The following is a 15,564-nucleotide window of genomic DNA, read 5'->3' on the forward strand; positions in this document are numbered from 1 at the left end:
GGCTGCACCCAGGCTCTCCCATCACTTCCTCCAGATGCTTATAGAGGGAGGTCCTCTTCCCTTCCAATGGGCGACAGACCACCCCAGGACACCAACACAGCCTGGTTGCACATTGCATAGGAGGGCACAAGCAGGGATATTGTCAGTAGGACCTGGCTGCAGTGGTACAAACCTTTCAATGATCTCAGTAGATCACGAAACGTTATTGCAAAGCCACACTCAACCTCATCCTGCTGTGCCACTCATCACATTTCCATCACTCTGCCTTCCCCACTCTACCCCTGCACATCCTTACTCACACTAACTCACTATGTGCCTCCACCCATCCCTCTCTATCTACATTATCACTTCCCCATCTCACTAGCCACCCCTCACACTCACCCTCATTCTTGTCCAATCATACCAACTAACAACACACTTGGGTCCTTTAGGCAATGTTCATGTAAAGTTAATGTTGATGTGTTGTCAAACGTTGAAATCTTTATTTTCAACACTTTGCCTTCTTGGACAGATTTGTGGGCACCTTTGTAAGTAGCTTAGTGAGTTGTAGTGAATGGTGAGACATAAGAGTACCCCCCCACAATGGTGTGAAAGGAATGGCTTGAGCATTACAGGGATGCTTTATGGAGCTGGTGTGAGGTGTCGCCAACCTGGTGCATCATGTGGCAGCCAGGGTATACAGCATCAAGTGAAGTAAATCTGGCCATGGTGAGGCCATCCCTGGCATCCCGGGCAGCAATGTGGTCAGGTGCTGATGCCCTGTGTCATGTGCAGCATTATTTGATTGCAGAGAAGGTTGGTGTTGTTTGTTGGTGATGCTGGTGTGTTTAGTGATGCTGGTGTGGGGACTGATCGTGGTGGGATTTTGAGGACCAAGGTGAGATTTTTTCAAGGTGATGACAGGTGAGGTTGAGATGACAGAAGCGATCTGTCAATGGTGAGAGAGGTTGCTCCAAGGTGACAGTGAATAGAGAGTTCACTGCAAACACTTCCAAACTGCATACAGCTCAAAAGTTTCTTCTAAATCCTGAAGGTTTCAGCTTCTGACATTGGAAAGTGAACAGCTGCGAAATGGTAGCTTTTATACCACTTTTGCAGTTGTCAACTAGCCAAAGTAATGGAGAGTCATTGAGAACCCGACACACGTACCTGGCGTGTTCCCCGAGGGACAGCAAACTCATCAAAAGGTTGATAAAATTGTAAGTGCCTGCTTTTAAGTAGCATTAAACTACCAATTAACTACCTTTATTAACTGAGCCGCCGCTTAGTGTTGGGCCTGCGATCTGCAGGCAGACCCGATAGTTGAGAAACTGACATGGAGGTGGGTCAGAGCAGATTTCCGCCCCGCTGTCAGTCAGGGCCATTTTGACAGCAGACCCACCTCCAAACCCACACTTGCAAGGATGGGAAGATTCCAGCTTGCATAGCTGACTTACCGTGTTGGGATTTGAACTCATGACTTCTGGGGCGCTAGTCCATAAGAACATAAGAATTAGGAACAGGAGTAGGCCATCTAGTCCCTCGAGCCTGCTCCGCCATTCAATAAGATCATGGCTGATCTGGCCGTGGACTCAGCTCCACTTACCCGCCCTCTCCCCGTAACCCTTAATTCCCTTATTGGTTAAAAATCTATCTATCTGTGACTTGAATGCATTCAATGAGCTAGCCTCAACTGCTTCCTTGGGCAGAGAATTCCACAGATTCACAACCCTCTGGGAGAAGAAATTCCTTCTCAGTTTTAAATCGGCTCCCCCGTATTTTGAGGCTGTGCCCCCCAGTTCTAGTCTCTCCTACCAGTGGAAACAACCTCTCTGCCTCTATCTTGTCTATCCCTTTCATGATTTTAAATGTTTCTATAAGATCACCCCTCATCCTTCTGAACTCCAACGAGTAAAGACCCAGTCTACTCAATCTATCATCATAAGGTAACCCCCTCATCTCCGGAATCAGCTTAGTGAATCGTCTCTGTACCCCTTCCAAAGCCAGTATATCCTTCCTTAAGTAAGGTGACCAAAACTGCACGCAGTCCAGTACCGTAACCACTCACATATCTCCAAGGGCTCAAATCCCAAAGGACACAAGTTAAAAATAGGGATGTTGTGAGTAAGAAGGAAAGTCAAAGGAATCTTTTCACCCAAAGGGTACTAAAGTTCGGAATAAGTGACCAGGGAAGGGTATCCAAGTGAAAATCATTCATGGGTTCAAGAGGAAACTACATGTGTTTCTGCAGAGAGATAGATTTGGTGGAAAGTCAAGTAGTTGGGACTGATCTATCAAAATAGTGAGAGAGAAGGTATTAAGGGGTTTATCAGCTTTGAAAGTAGATAACTCCCCAGGCCCGGATGAAATGCATCCCAGGCTGTTGAGCAAACTAAAAGAGGAAATAGCAGAGGCCTTGACCATCATTTTCCAGTCCTCTTTGGATCTGGGCATGGTGCCGGAGGATTGGAGGACTGCTAATGTAGTACCTTGTTTAAGAAGGGAAAAAGGGATAGGCCAAGTAATTACAGGCCTGTCAGCCTAACCTCAGTGGTGGGAAAATTATTGGAAAAAATCCTGAAAGACAGGATAAATCTGCATTTGGAAAGGCAAGGATTAATTAGGGACAGTCAGCACGGATTTGTTAAGGGAAGATCGTGTTTGACTAACCTGATTGAATTTTTTCAGGAGGTAACCAAGAGGGTCGATGAGGGTAGTGCGTCCAATGTAGTGTATATGGACTTTAGCAAAGCTTTTGATAAGGTCCCACATGGTAGACTGGTCACGAAGATTAAAGCTCATGGGATCCAGGGCAAAGTGGCAAGTTAGATCCAAAATTGGCTTGGAGGTAGGAAGCAAAGGGTAATGATTGATGGATGTTTTTGTGACTGTAAGGATGGTTCCAGTGGGGTTCCGCAGGGCTCAGTACTGGGTCCCTTGCTTTTTGTGGTATATATCAACAATTTAGATTTGAATATAGGGAGTATGATTAAGAAGTTTGCAGAGGACACTAAAATTGGCTGTGTGGTTGATAATGAAGAGGAAAGTCATGGGCTGCAGGAGGATATCAATCTACTGGTCAGGTGGGCAGAGCAGTGGCAAATGGAATTTAATTCAGAGAAGTGTGAGGTGATGCACTTTGGGAGGGCTAATAAGGAAAGGGTATACACATTAAGCGGTAAGCCACTTCATAGTGTAGATGAACAAAGGGACCTTGGAGTGCTTGTCCACAGATCCCTGAAAGTAGCAGGCCAGGTGGATAAGGTGGTTAAGAAGGCACATGGAATGCTTGCCTTTATTGGCCAAGGCATAAAATATAAGAGCAGGGAGGTTATGCTTAAATTGTATAATACTTTGGTTAGGTCACAGCTGGAGCATTGCGTGCAGTTCTGGTCGCCGTATTATAGGAAGGATGTGATTGCACTGGAGAGGGTGCAGAGGAGATTTACTAGGATGTTGCCCGGAATGGAGAATCTTAGTTATGAGGACAGATTGGATAGGCTGGGTTTGTTCTCATTGGAACAGAGGAGGTTGAGAGGAGACCTCATTGATATTGTACACCTCAATTGCCTGAACATAGTGGATAGTAAGGGTCTATTGCTATTGGTGGAGGGGTCTATTACGAGGGGGCATAGTTTTAAGGTGGTTGGTGGAAGGTTTAGAGGGGATTTGAGGGGGGCTTCCTTATGCAGAGGGTTGTGGGGATCTGGAACTCGCTGCCTGGAAGAGTGGTGGATTCAGAAACCCTCACCACATTTAAGAGATGGTTGGATGGGCACTTAAAGTGCAGTAACCTGCAGGGTTACGGACCTAGAGTTAGTAATTGGGATTAGACTGGATGACCTTTTGTTGGACGGTGCAGATATAATGGTAAGTACTGCAGGGAATAGAATACGGCCAGGGTGATCTCCCGGGCTAGTGTCGATCGCATTGTTCTCTTGCCACCTTATCGGTCAGCCTATGAGTTGGATTTTTATAAAGTACAAAATTGAAATACAGAACACAAACCAAAACTAGATTAGGAACGAGGATTATCTTCATGAGAACATAAAAAATCCCAGATTTTTTTTCTCCCTCACTTGGCCTGGGTTTTTGTCAGGTTTTTGCCTCTCCCAGGAGATCACATGGTTCCGGTTGGGATGGAGTGTAGATGTTTTTAGTATAAGGGATGTCACAGTTGTGTGGGGCAGACTGGTTGGGCTGGGTGCTCTTTGCCTTTCCATCATTGTTCATTGGTTTATATGTAATCTTTAGGGCTGCTGACCGAGGGCCGTGCGGCTCTTTGTCGACCGGCACGGACACGATGGTCTGAAATGGCCTCCTCCTGCGCTGTAAACTTCTATGTTTCTATGTTAAAAATTCTTTTTATTTGCATCAGTGACTATGCCTATGTTTACGACCAGTTTCAAAGGTGAGAGCCATGTCTTTGTTCGCTTGCCACCTTATCGGTCAGCCTATGAGTTGGATTTTTATAAAGTACAAAATTGAAATACAGAACACAAACCAAAACTAGATTAGGAACGAGGATTATCTTCATGAGAACATAAGAAATAGGAGCAGGAGCAGGCCACCTATCCCCTCGAGCGTGCTCCGCCATTCAGTAAGATCATGGCTGATCTGATCCTGGCCTCAACTCCACTTCCCCGCCCGAATGATCCATGTTGTGATTGATTTGTGGGAAGCCCAGTCCTGTTTTTTAGAAGATGAACGATTTGGTCAGAACTCACAATGTCACTGACCACGCCAAGTTCCACACTCACTCTGCCACATTCGCGGAAGCATCCTCTTCACAGCCTGGTGCAGATCCTCGACAGAACGCTCCAGGGCTTTCATTCTCCCATTCTCCACTGACACTTCTTTACCAATTGACATTTGCAAATCTTCAAAAGTTTCAAGACTGAAGAGTATTAAAAAAGAGATGAAGAAAATGTACTGTCTCGTTTGCACATTTGCAAGCAATTTAATTAGGATCCTTTATTAAAAATGCAAGTATTCTTAACATCCAAGCTGCACTTCAGAGACTTGAGCCCATAATCCAGGCTTAGACTCCCAGTGCAGTACTGAGGGAGCGCCGCACTCATGAGGAGATGAGGAGAAACTTCTTCACTCAGAGAGTTGTTAACCTGTGGAATTCCCTGTCGCTGAGAGTTGTTGATGCCAGTTCATTGGATGTATTCAATATGGCCCTGACGGCTAAAGGGATCAAGGGGTATGGAGAGAAAGCAGGAAAGGTGTACTGAGGTGAATGATCAGCCAAATCTTATTGAATGGTGGTGCAGGCTCGAAGGGCCGAATGGCCTACTTCTGCACCTATTTTCAATGTTTCTATGTCTGAGGGTCAGTACTGAGGGAGTGCTGCACTGTCGGAGGGGCAGTACTGAGGGAGTGCTGCACTTTCGGAGGGGCAGTACTGAGGGAGCGCTGCACTGTCGGAGGGGCAGTACTGAGAGAGCGGCGCACTGTCGGAGGGGCAGTACTGAGGGAGCGCCGCACTGTTGGAGGGGCAGTACTGAGGGAGTGCTGCACTGTCGGAGGGGCAGTATTGAGGGAGTGTTGCACTGTTGGAGGGGCAGTACTGAGGGAGTGTTGCATTGTTGGAGGGGCAGTACTGAGGGAGTGCTGCACTGTCGGAGGGGCAGTACTGAGGGAGTGTTGCACTGTCGGAGGGGCAGTACTGAGGGAGAGCTGCACTGTCGGAGGGGCAGTACTGAGAGAGCGCTGCACTGTCTGAGATGCCGTCTTTCAAATGAGTCGGTAAACCAAATCCCATCTTTTCTCTAAGGTGGATATAAAAAATATCCCGTGACACTATCCAAAGAAGAGCAGCGAAATTCTCCAGGTGTCCTGGTAAAAATGTTTCCCTCAACCAAAAACTGATTACTTAATGAACACTTTGCGATATTGAAGTTAAGGAGGAAGAGAGTGAAATATTGGATGGGATAAACATAGTAAGAGGGGAAGTATTAAGGGGTTTAGCATCTTTGAAAGTAGATAAATCTCCAGGACCAGGTGAAATATATCCAAGGCTATTAAAAGAAGCCAGGGAGGAAATTGCAGAGGCTCTGACCATCATTTTCCAATCCCCCTTGGCGACAGGAGTGGTGCCAGAGGATTGGAGAACTGCTAACATTGTACCATTGTTTAAAAAGGGAGTAAGGGATAGACCAAGTTTGTTTAACAGACCAGTTAGTTTAACCTCGGTGGTGGGAAAATTATTGGAATCAATTCTGAGGGATAGTATAAACCTTCATTTAGAAAGACAAAAATTAATCAGGACAGTCAGCATGGATTTGTTAAGGGAAGATTGTGTTTGACTAGCTTGATTGAATTTTTTAAGGAGGTAACAAGGAGGGTCGATGAGGGCAGTGTGTTTGATGTAGTGTATATGAATTTTAACAAGGCTTTTGACAAGATCCCACACGGCAGGTTAATCAAAACAGTAAAAGCCCCTGGGATCCAAGGGAGAGGGGCAAGTTGTTTCCAAAATTGGCTCAGTGGCAGGAAGCAAAGGGGAATGGTTTACAGGTGTTTTTGTGACAAAGGCTGTTTCCAGTGGGGTTCCGTAGGGCTCAGTACTTGGTCCCATGCTTTTTGTGGTATATATTAATGATTTAGACTTCAACGTAGGGGGTATGATAAATACATTTGCAGATGGCACAAAAATTGGGAGGAAAGCTCTAGACTGCAGGAATATATCGATGAACTGGTGAGTTGGGCAGAACAGTGGCAAATGGAATTAAATCCGGAAAAGTGTGAGGTAATGCATTTGAGGAGGGGCAACAAGGCAAGGGGGATCCACAGTAAATGGTAGGAAACTGAGAAGTGTAAAGAATAAAAGGACCTTGGAGTGCATGTCCACAGATCCTTAAAGGAAGCAGGCGGGGTGGATAAGGTGATTAAGAAGGCATACGGAATACCTGCCTTTATTAGCCGAGGCATAGAAAACAAGAGCAGGGAGGTTATGCTCGAACTGTATACAACACTGGTAAGGCTACAGCTAGAGTACTGTGTACAGTTCTGGTCACACATTACAGGAAGGATGTGATTGCACAAGAGAGGGTACAGAGGAGATTTATGAGGATGTTGCTGGGACTGGATAATTTTAGCTATGAGGAAAGATTGGATAGGCTGGGGTTGTGTTCTTTGGAACAGAGAGGCTGAGGGGAAATTTAATTGGTGCATATAAAATTATGAGGGGCCTAGATAGAGTGGATAGGAAGGACCTATTGGGAGTCTGGAACTCACTGACTGAAAGGGTGGTAGAGGCAGAAACCCTCATCACATTTAAAAAGTACTTGGATGGGCACTTAAAGAGCCGTAACCTGCAGGGCTACGGACCTAGTGCTGGAAAGTGGGATTAGGCTGGGTGGCCAACATGGACACGATGGGCCGAATGGCCTCCTTCTGTGTTGTAAACTTTCTGTGATTATCTGGTCATTTATCTCATTGCTGTTTGTGGGATCTTGTTGTATGGCCGCTGCTTTTCCAAACAAAACAACAGTGACTACACTTCTAATGTAATTATTTGGTTGTGAAGCACTTTGAGACGTCCTGAGGACGTGAGAGACGCTATATAAATGGGAGAACTTTCTTCTCCTTTTCCATCCTGTTGTCAGCGGGATATGATTGTGATCTACAGGCTTCCACGATTCAACCATATTAAGGGTGATTTTTCAAAAATGTATTCTCGGGATGCGCGCATCGCGGACAAGGAATAAAAGGATATGGAGCCAAGCCAGGTGGGTGACATTAAGATACAGACCAGCCATAATCTCATTGAATGGCGGAAGAGGCTCGAGGAGCTGAATGGCCGAATCCTGTTCCTATATTCCTAAGGTCGCCATTTATTGATCATCCCTAATGGCTTGATACAACTGAGAGGCTCGCAGGACCACTTCAGAGGGCAGTTAAGAGTCAACCATCTTGAACCAAATGCCCTGACAAGTGCTGATAACAAGATTTATTTGACATAGAATCTATGGGGCCGATTTTCAGCATCTCACCGCCCGCTGCCGGCGACATTGCTCCTGAAGACCCGCCCAGTGCCACTTTCGGGGTGGCCTGGAGCGGGCGGGAGGGGAGAGCCGCCGGGAAGCGCCCGCTGACGTCAGCGGACGGCCGAGTGGCGCAACTGAGCTCCCGGCCGCCGAGCTCCCAGATTCCTGCGGGCGGGGACTCGGCGGCAGAACGGGAACGAGCCGCTGGCGGCAGGCTGGTCTGTCCCCGATGGTCAGTCTGAAGAACCTGAAAAAAAGGTCAGTGAGCATTTAAATACTTTCTTTCAACAGCGACTTACCTGCATGGGGTCCCCTGAAGGTCTTCAGATAGTTTTTGTATTTTTTATTTGTGATTTTTGTTCTTCAGGTCTTCGACCCTCCATGGACCCTACTCCATCCTCAGCGGCACTTGGGCGGCAAGCGCCTCTGCCGCCGAGAATGTGACCTCCCGCCCGCTGCCGCCCACATTGGCGGCCTACATCGTTCATTTGCCGTCCGCCGGCCGACCTTCGAGGGACCTCAGCGATGAATATCCTGCCCAAAGTACCGTCCGGTACCTCGGAGGCCATCGGCGGAGGCCTTGCTGAAAATTGGCCCCTATGATTCTATGAAATGACTGAGGGATATCACAGAATCATATACAACTTTACAACACAGAGGGGAGCCTTTGTGCTGGCTTTCTGAAAGAGATTTCCCCTTAATCTAATTACCCTCCTCTTTACCCATATTATTTTTAATTTTTATTTTTCAAATACCCACTTCACCTTTTAAAAGGCATTGTGGATTTTGAATCTGGTCAGCACTCCATATCCGAACAACCCACTGTATTAAAATAAATTCTCTTAACCTCTCTCTTCATACCCTTCAGTTACCGACTCACCGACCAATAGAAATGGCTTTTTCTGAATTTGCTTATCAGAATTTTCAACACCTTTGTCAGGTATCCTTTTAACTTTCTTTATTCTAGCCAAAAGAGCCCCAAACTAGTCTCAGAAATAGGAGCAGGAATAGGACATTTGGCCCCTCGAGCCATTCAGTAAGATCTTGGCTGATCCGATCATGGACTCAGCTCCACTTCCCTGCCCGCTCCCCATAACCCTTTGCTCCCTTATCGTTCAAAAATCTGTCTATCTCCGCCTTAAATATATTCAATGACCCAGCCTCCACAGTTCTCTGGGGCAGAGAATTCCACAGATTCACGACCCTCTGGGAGAAGAAATCCCTCCTTATTTCCGTTTTAAATGGGCGATGCCTTATTCTGAAACTATGCCCCCAATTCTAGATTCCCCCACGAGGAGAAACATCCTCTATGCATCTACCCTGTCAAGCCCCCTCAGAATTTTATACGTTTCATTAAGATCACCTCCCAGTGAGTGTAGGCCCAACCAGCTCAAACTTTCTCATTGCTCATTGCTTTTGTTTCCAGTTTTTCTCCAGGAAACCCCAGGGTGGATGTTCATTTTGCCACCTGGGTATAAACTGGCATTGCGGGTTGGCCGCCCGTTATAGAAACCGCCGGATTTTCATCACCATGGAAATCAATGTTAACCAGGCAGCGTGGAGACCATCAGCGGCAAGTCGGGGCCATAAAAGATCGGCGTGCGGAGCCCCAGGGGCAGCGTGGCAGCGTACCACGGCAAGGTACAGTGCGAGCTGGTGCAGGAGGGCGATGGTCCAGGTCAGCGATTGCAGCGTGGGCAGGTACAGCAGGAGCAGCGAGGTCGGGGCGATAGAGCTGTGAGATACTGTGGAGATATGTGATTGGGGCCCAGGGGAGGCGTGAGTTTGGGGCCAGGGGCCCAGGGGTAGCACAGGCCAGCCACACTGCGATATGTGTACGCACAAGGTCTGCAGTCATCCTGGTTAATCCTTGCCACTGGACCAAGACCTACTCTGTCAAGCCCGTGTGGTGGCTGGTGTGCAACGGCCAACCCACATTAAAAAAATCCACCCACAGGCATCTTCCACCCTTCAACATGTAGTTGCGGTTCTTCATTCGAAACACCTGTGAACTCATCCTTTTTTTGGCGTGGAAGCAAGGCATCCTTATTTCGAGGGACCGTGCGTGATAACGGGCGATACGTTGAAAGTGTAACCCCACCCCGCCTCTTGCTGGAAATGCTCCCACAAGTCACTTGTGTGTTGATTTTAAAAAAAATGGAGACTCTTACCGTGTCCTCCAACTCATGAATTCCTATAATTCAAGGAAATGGATAAATTAATTCAATTATCATAACAAGCAGTGAGACAGTATTTGAACAATCAAAATGAACAAATCGACAAATAACATCCTAGTTAATGGACAGTGTAGAGAGAGCTTTATTCTGTACTCTGCCACAGACTCCGTTCCCTAGACACTGACTCCATCTCTCTCCCCAACTCCTGTGTGAGGCTGAACCGGACTGTTCACAACCTTGGTGTCATATTTGACACTGAAACTAATGAGCAATCTTGTTGTACGAGGCCCCTTGGGGAAGAGTGACCATAACATGGTAGAATTCTTTATTAAGATGGAGAGTGACACAGTTAATTCGGAAACTAGTGTCCTGAACTTAAGGAAAGGTAACTTCGACGGTATGAGGCGTGAATTGGCTAAGCTAGACTGGTGAATGATACTTAAAGGGCTGATGGTGGATAGGCAATGGCAGACATTTAAAGATCACATACATGAACTTCAGCAATTGTACATCCCTGTCTGGAGTAAAAATAAAATGGGGAATGTGGCTCAACCGTGGCTAACAAGGGAAATTAAGGAGAGTGTTAAAACCAAGGAAGAGGCATAGAACTTGACTAGAAAAAGCAACAAACCTGAGGACTAGGAGAAATTTAGAATTCAACAGAGGAGCACTAAGGGTTTAATTAAGAGGGGGAAAATAGAGTACAAGAGGAAGCTTGCAGGGAACATAAAAACTGACTGCAAAAGCTTCTATAAATATGTGAAGAGAAAAAGATTAGTGAAGACAAACGTAGGTCCCTTGCAGTCAGAATCAGGTGAATTTATAATGGGGAACAAAGAAATGGCAGACCAATTGAACAAATATTTCAGTTCTGTCTTCACGAAGGAAGACACAAATAACCTTCCGAATGTACTAGGGAACAGTGGGTCTAGTGAGAAGGAGGAACTGAAGGATATCCTTATAAAGCGGGAAATTGTGCTAGGGAAATTGATGGGATTGAAGGCTGATAAATCCCCGGGGCCTGATAGTCTGCATCCCAGAGTACTTAAGGAAGTGGCCCTAGAAATAGTGGATGCATTGGTGATCATTTTCCAACAGTCTATCGACTCTGGATCAGTTCTTATGGACTGGAGGGTAGCTAATGTAACACCACTTTGTAAAAAAGGAGGGAGAGAGAAAACGGGTAATTATAGACCGGTTAGCCTGACATCAGTAGTGGAGAAAATGTTGGAATCAATCATTCAGGATGAAATAGCAGCGCATTTGGAAAGCAGTGACAGGATCGGTCCAAGTCAGCATGGATTTATGAAAGGGAAATCATGCTTGACGAATCTTCTGGAATTTTTTGAAGATGTAACTAGCAGAGTGGACAAGGGAGAACCAGTGGATGTGGTGTATTTGGACTTTCAAAAAGCTTTTGACAAGGTACCGCATAAGAGATTGGTGTGCAAAATCAAAGCACATGGTATTGGGGGTAATGTACTGACGTGGATAGAGAACTGGTTGGCAGACAGGAAGCAGAGAGTCGGGATAAACGGGTCCTTTTCAGAATGGCAGGCAGTGACTAGTGGGGTGACGCAAGGCTCAGTGCTGGGACCCCAGCTATTTACAATATACATTAACGATTTAGATGAAGGAATTGAGTGTAATATCTCCAAGTTTGCAGATGACACTAAACTGGGTGGCGGTATGAGCTGTGAGGAGGACGCTAAGAGGCTGCAGGGTGACTTGGACAGGTTAGGTGAGTGGGCAAATGCATGGCAGAAACAATATAATGTGGATAAATGTGAGGTCATCCATTTTGGGGGCAAAAACACGAAGGCAGAATATTATCTGAATGGCGGCAGATTAGGAAAAGGGGAGGTGCAACGAGACCTGGGTGTCATAGTTCATCAGTCACTGAAAGTTGGCATGCAGGTACAGCAGGCGATGAAGAAGGCAAATGGTATGTTGGCCTTCATAGCTAGGGGATTTGAGTATAGGAGCAGGGAGGTCTTACTGCAGTTGTACAGGGCCTTGGTGTTCAGCTTTGGTCTCCTAATCTGAGGAAGGACGTTCTTGCTTTGAGGGAGTGCAGCGAAGGTTCACCAGACTGATTCCAGGGATGGTTGGACTGACATATGAGGAGAGACTGGATCAACTGGGCCTTTATTCACTGGAGTTTAGAAGGATGAGAGGGGATCTCACAGAAACGTATTCTGACGGGACTGGACAGGTTAGATGCGGGAAGAATGTTCCTGATGTTGGGGAAGTCCAGAACCAGGGGACACAGTCTAAGGATAAGGAGTAGGCTATTTAGGACTGAGATGAGGAGAAACTTCTTCACTCAGAGAGTTGTTAACCTGTGGAATTCCCTGCCGCAGTGTTGTTGATGCCAGTTCATTGGATATATTCAAGAGGGAGTTAGATATGGCCCTTACGAGATCAAGGGGTATGGAGAGAAAGCAGGAAAGGGGTACTGAGGGAATGATCAGCCATGATCTTATTGAATGGTGGTGCAGGCTCGAAGGGCCGAATGGCCTACTCCTGCACCTATTTTCTATGTTTCTATGAAATGAGCTTTCAACCACATATCTGCGGCGTGACCAAGATTGCCTATTCCACTCCCGTAACATTGCCCGTCTCCGTCCTTGCCTCAGCTCATCTGCTGCTGAAACCCTCATCCATGCCTTTGTTACCTCTAGGCTTGACTATTCCAGTGCACTCCTGGCTGGCCTCCCACATTCAACCCTACGTAAATTAGATGTGATCCAAAACTCGGCTGCCCGTATCCTATCTCGCACCAAGTACCAGTCACCCATCTCCGGGAAAGCAACCTCGATTTTAAATTCTCATCCTTGGTTTCAAATCCCTCCATGGCCTCACCCCTCCCAATCTCTGTAATCTCCTCCAGCCCCACAACCTTCTGACTTATCTAAGCTCCTCTAATTCTGCTCTCCTGAGCATCCCTGATTGTAATTGCTCAATGATTGGTGGCCATGCCTTCTGTTGCCTAGACCCCAAGCTCTGGAATTCCCCGCCCAAACCTCTCCGCCTCGCCCTCTATTTCCTCCTTCAAGATGCTCCTTAAAACTGACCTCTTTTTGACCAAGCTTTTGGTCACCTGAGCTAATTTCTACTTATGTGGCTCGGTGTCAATTTTTTTTAATCGCATAATATTCCTGTGAAGCGCCTTGGGACATTACATTACGTTAAAGGCGCTATATAAATATAAGTTGCTGTATCTAACCCGTGCTGTGCCTGCCCTGGGAGTGTTTGATGGGACAGTGTAGAGGGAACTTTACTCTGTATCTAACCCCGTGCTGTACCTGCCTGGGAGTGTTTGATGGGACAGTGCAGAGAGAGCTTTACTCTGTATCTAACCCCCTGTACCTGCCCTGGGAGTGTTTGATGGGGCAGTGTAGAGAGAGCTTTACTCTGTATCTAACCCCGTGCTGTACCTGCCCTAGGAGTGTTTGATGGGACAGTGTAGAGGGAGCTTTACTCTGTATCTAACCCTGTGCTGTACCTGCCCTGGGAGTGTTTGATGGGACAGTGTAGAGGGAGCATTACTCTGTATCTAACCCCCTGTACCTGCCCTGGGAGTTTTTGATGGACAGTGTAGAGGAAGCTTTACTCTGTATCTAACCCCGTGCTGTACCTGCCCTGGGAGTGTTTGATGGGACAGTGTAGAGGGAGCTTTACTCTGTATCTAACCCCGTGCTGTACCTGCCCTGGGAGTGTTTGATGGGACAGTGTAGAGGGAGCTTTACTCTGTATCTAACCCCCTGTACCTGCCCTGAGAGTGTTTGATGGGACAGTGTAGAGGGAGCTTTACTCTGTATCTAACCCCGTGCTGTACCTGCCCTGGGAGTGTTTGATGGGACAGTGCAGAGAAAGCTTTACTCTGTATCTAACCCCCTGTACCTGCCCTGGGAGTGTTTGATGGGACAGTGTAGAGGGAGCTTTACTCTGTATCTAACCCCATGCTGTACCTGCCCTGGGAGTGTTTGATGGGACAGTGTAGAGGGAGCTTTACTCTGTATCTAACCCCCTGTACCTGCCCTGGGAGTGTTTGATGGGACAGTGTAGAGGGAGCTTTACTCTGTATCTAACCCCCTGTACCTGCCCTGGGAGTGTTTGATGGGACAGTGCAGAGAAAGCTTTACTCTGTATCTAACCCCCTGTACCTGCCCTGGGAGTGTTTGATGGGACAGTGTAGAGGAAGCTTTACTCTGTATCTAACCCCCTGTATCTGCCCTGGGAGTGTGCCTGAAGTGTTCCATTCCCTAGCACTAACTTCCCTCACCCTGATGAGCACAAGAATTCAACTACAAAATAATGGAAAGAAGTGACTTGGTTTTAAAGAGATTTATGCTCCTTTGACAAGATTTGCACGTGAAGCTTAGCATTGACACATGACATAATTAAATAGGAATATTCACCTGTAGTGTCTGTATACTCTCATATTCTGAGTTCTCATTCATCTCATCGACTCTTTGCATTATGGAACTGATGGCATAACTATACGCCTCTTTGTCCACTTGCTGCTCCGTAATCAGTGCTCCCAATGACAACCTTTCTGCTTCGATCAGATTCATTGTTGTTCTCATGTCGTTCTCCAGTAGCTCCATAATTGTGTTGTATTTCGCTTCAACTGCCGCTTCCGTTTTGGAGATGATAATCTGCACCCAAAAGACCCTCATTCAGAACATTTAAAAAGAAGCATTGCTCAGAGCTGGGTGATGGCGGAGAGCAGAGCCGGAGGATGCAGACTGCACAGAGTTCTGGGGACCGAAGAACACCTGGCCCCTCGAGCCTGCTCCGCCATTCAATACGATCATGGCTGATCTGATCTTGGGCTCAGCTCCACTTCCCCGCCCACTCCCCATAACCCTTTACTCCCTTATCGCTCAAAAATCTGTCTATCTCCACCTTGAATATATTCAATGACCCAGCTTCCACAGCTCTCTGGAGCCGACAATTCCACAGATTTACAACCATCTGAGAGAAGAAATTTCTCCTCATCTCAGTTTTAAATGGGCGGCCCCTTATTCTAAGATTATGCCCCCTAGTTCTAGTCTCCCCCATCAGTGGAAACATCCTCTCTGCATCCACCTTGTCGAGCCCCCTCATAATCTTATATCTTTCGATAAGATCACCTCTCATTCTTCTGAATTCCAATGCGTATAGGCCCAACCTACTCAACCTTTCCTCAAAAGTCAACCCCCTCATCTCCAGAATCAACCGAATGAACCTTCTCTGAACAGCCTCCAATGCAAGTATATCCTTCCTTAAATACGGAGACCAAGTACTGTACGCAGTACTCTAGGTGTGGCCTCACCAATACCCTGTACAGTTGCAGCAGGACTTCTCTGCTTTTATACTCTATCCCCCTTGCAATAAATGCCAACATTCCATTTGCCTTACTC

The 15,564-nt window shown here is 46.7% G+C and overlaps 1 protein-coding gene and 1 pseudogene across 3 annotated transcripts in view; one reads left to right on the top strand and one right to left on the bottom strand.

Annotated features, from left to right (window-relative positions):
• Positions 1-15,564, top strand: part of faim2a (Fas apoptotic inhibitory molecule 2a) — a 251,881-nt gene that overhangs the window by 61,967 nt on the left and 174,350 nt on the right. For 2 of the 3 annotated variants that reach the window (XM_070896954.1, XM_070896971.1), the window contains one exon: positions 9,403-9,677. The gene's annotated coding sequence lies outside the window, so the exon portion shown is untranslated. The remainder of the gene's footprint in view (positions 1-9,402; positions 9,678-15,564) is intronic. The other variant, XM_070896964.1, reaches the window with a different exon arrangement.
• Positions 1-15,564, bottom strand: part of LOC139273110 (E3 ubiquitin-protein ligase TRIM39-like) — an 89,202-nt pseudogene that overhangs the window by 2,519 nt on the left and 71,119 nt on the right.

This window comes from Pristiophorus japonicus, chromosome 1 (assembly GCF_044704955.1).
Source record: "Pristiophorus japonicus isolate sPriJap1 chromosome 1, sPriJap1.hap1, whole genome shotgun sequence".
In the NCBI taxonomy this organism is placed as follows: domain Eukaryota; kingdom Metazoa; phylum Chordata; class Chondrichthyes; family Pristiophoridae; genus Pristiophorus; species Pristiophorus japonicus.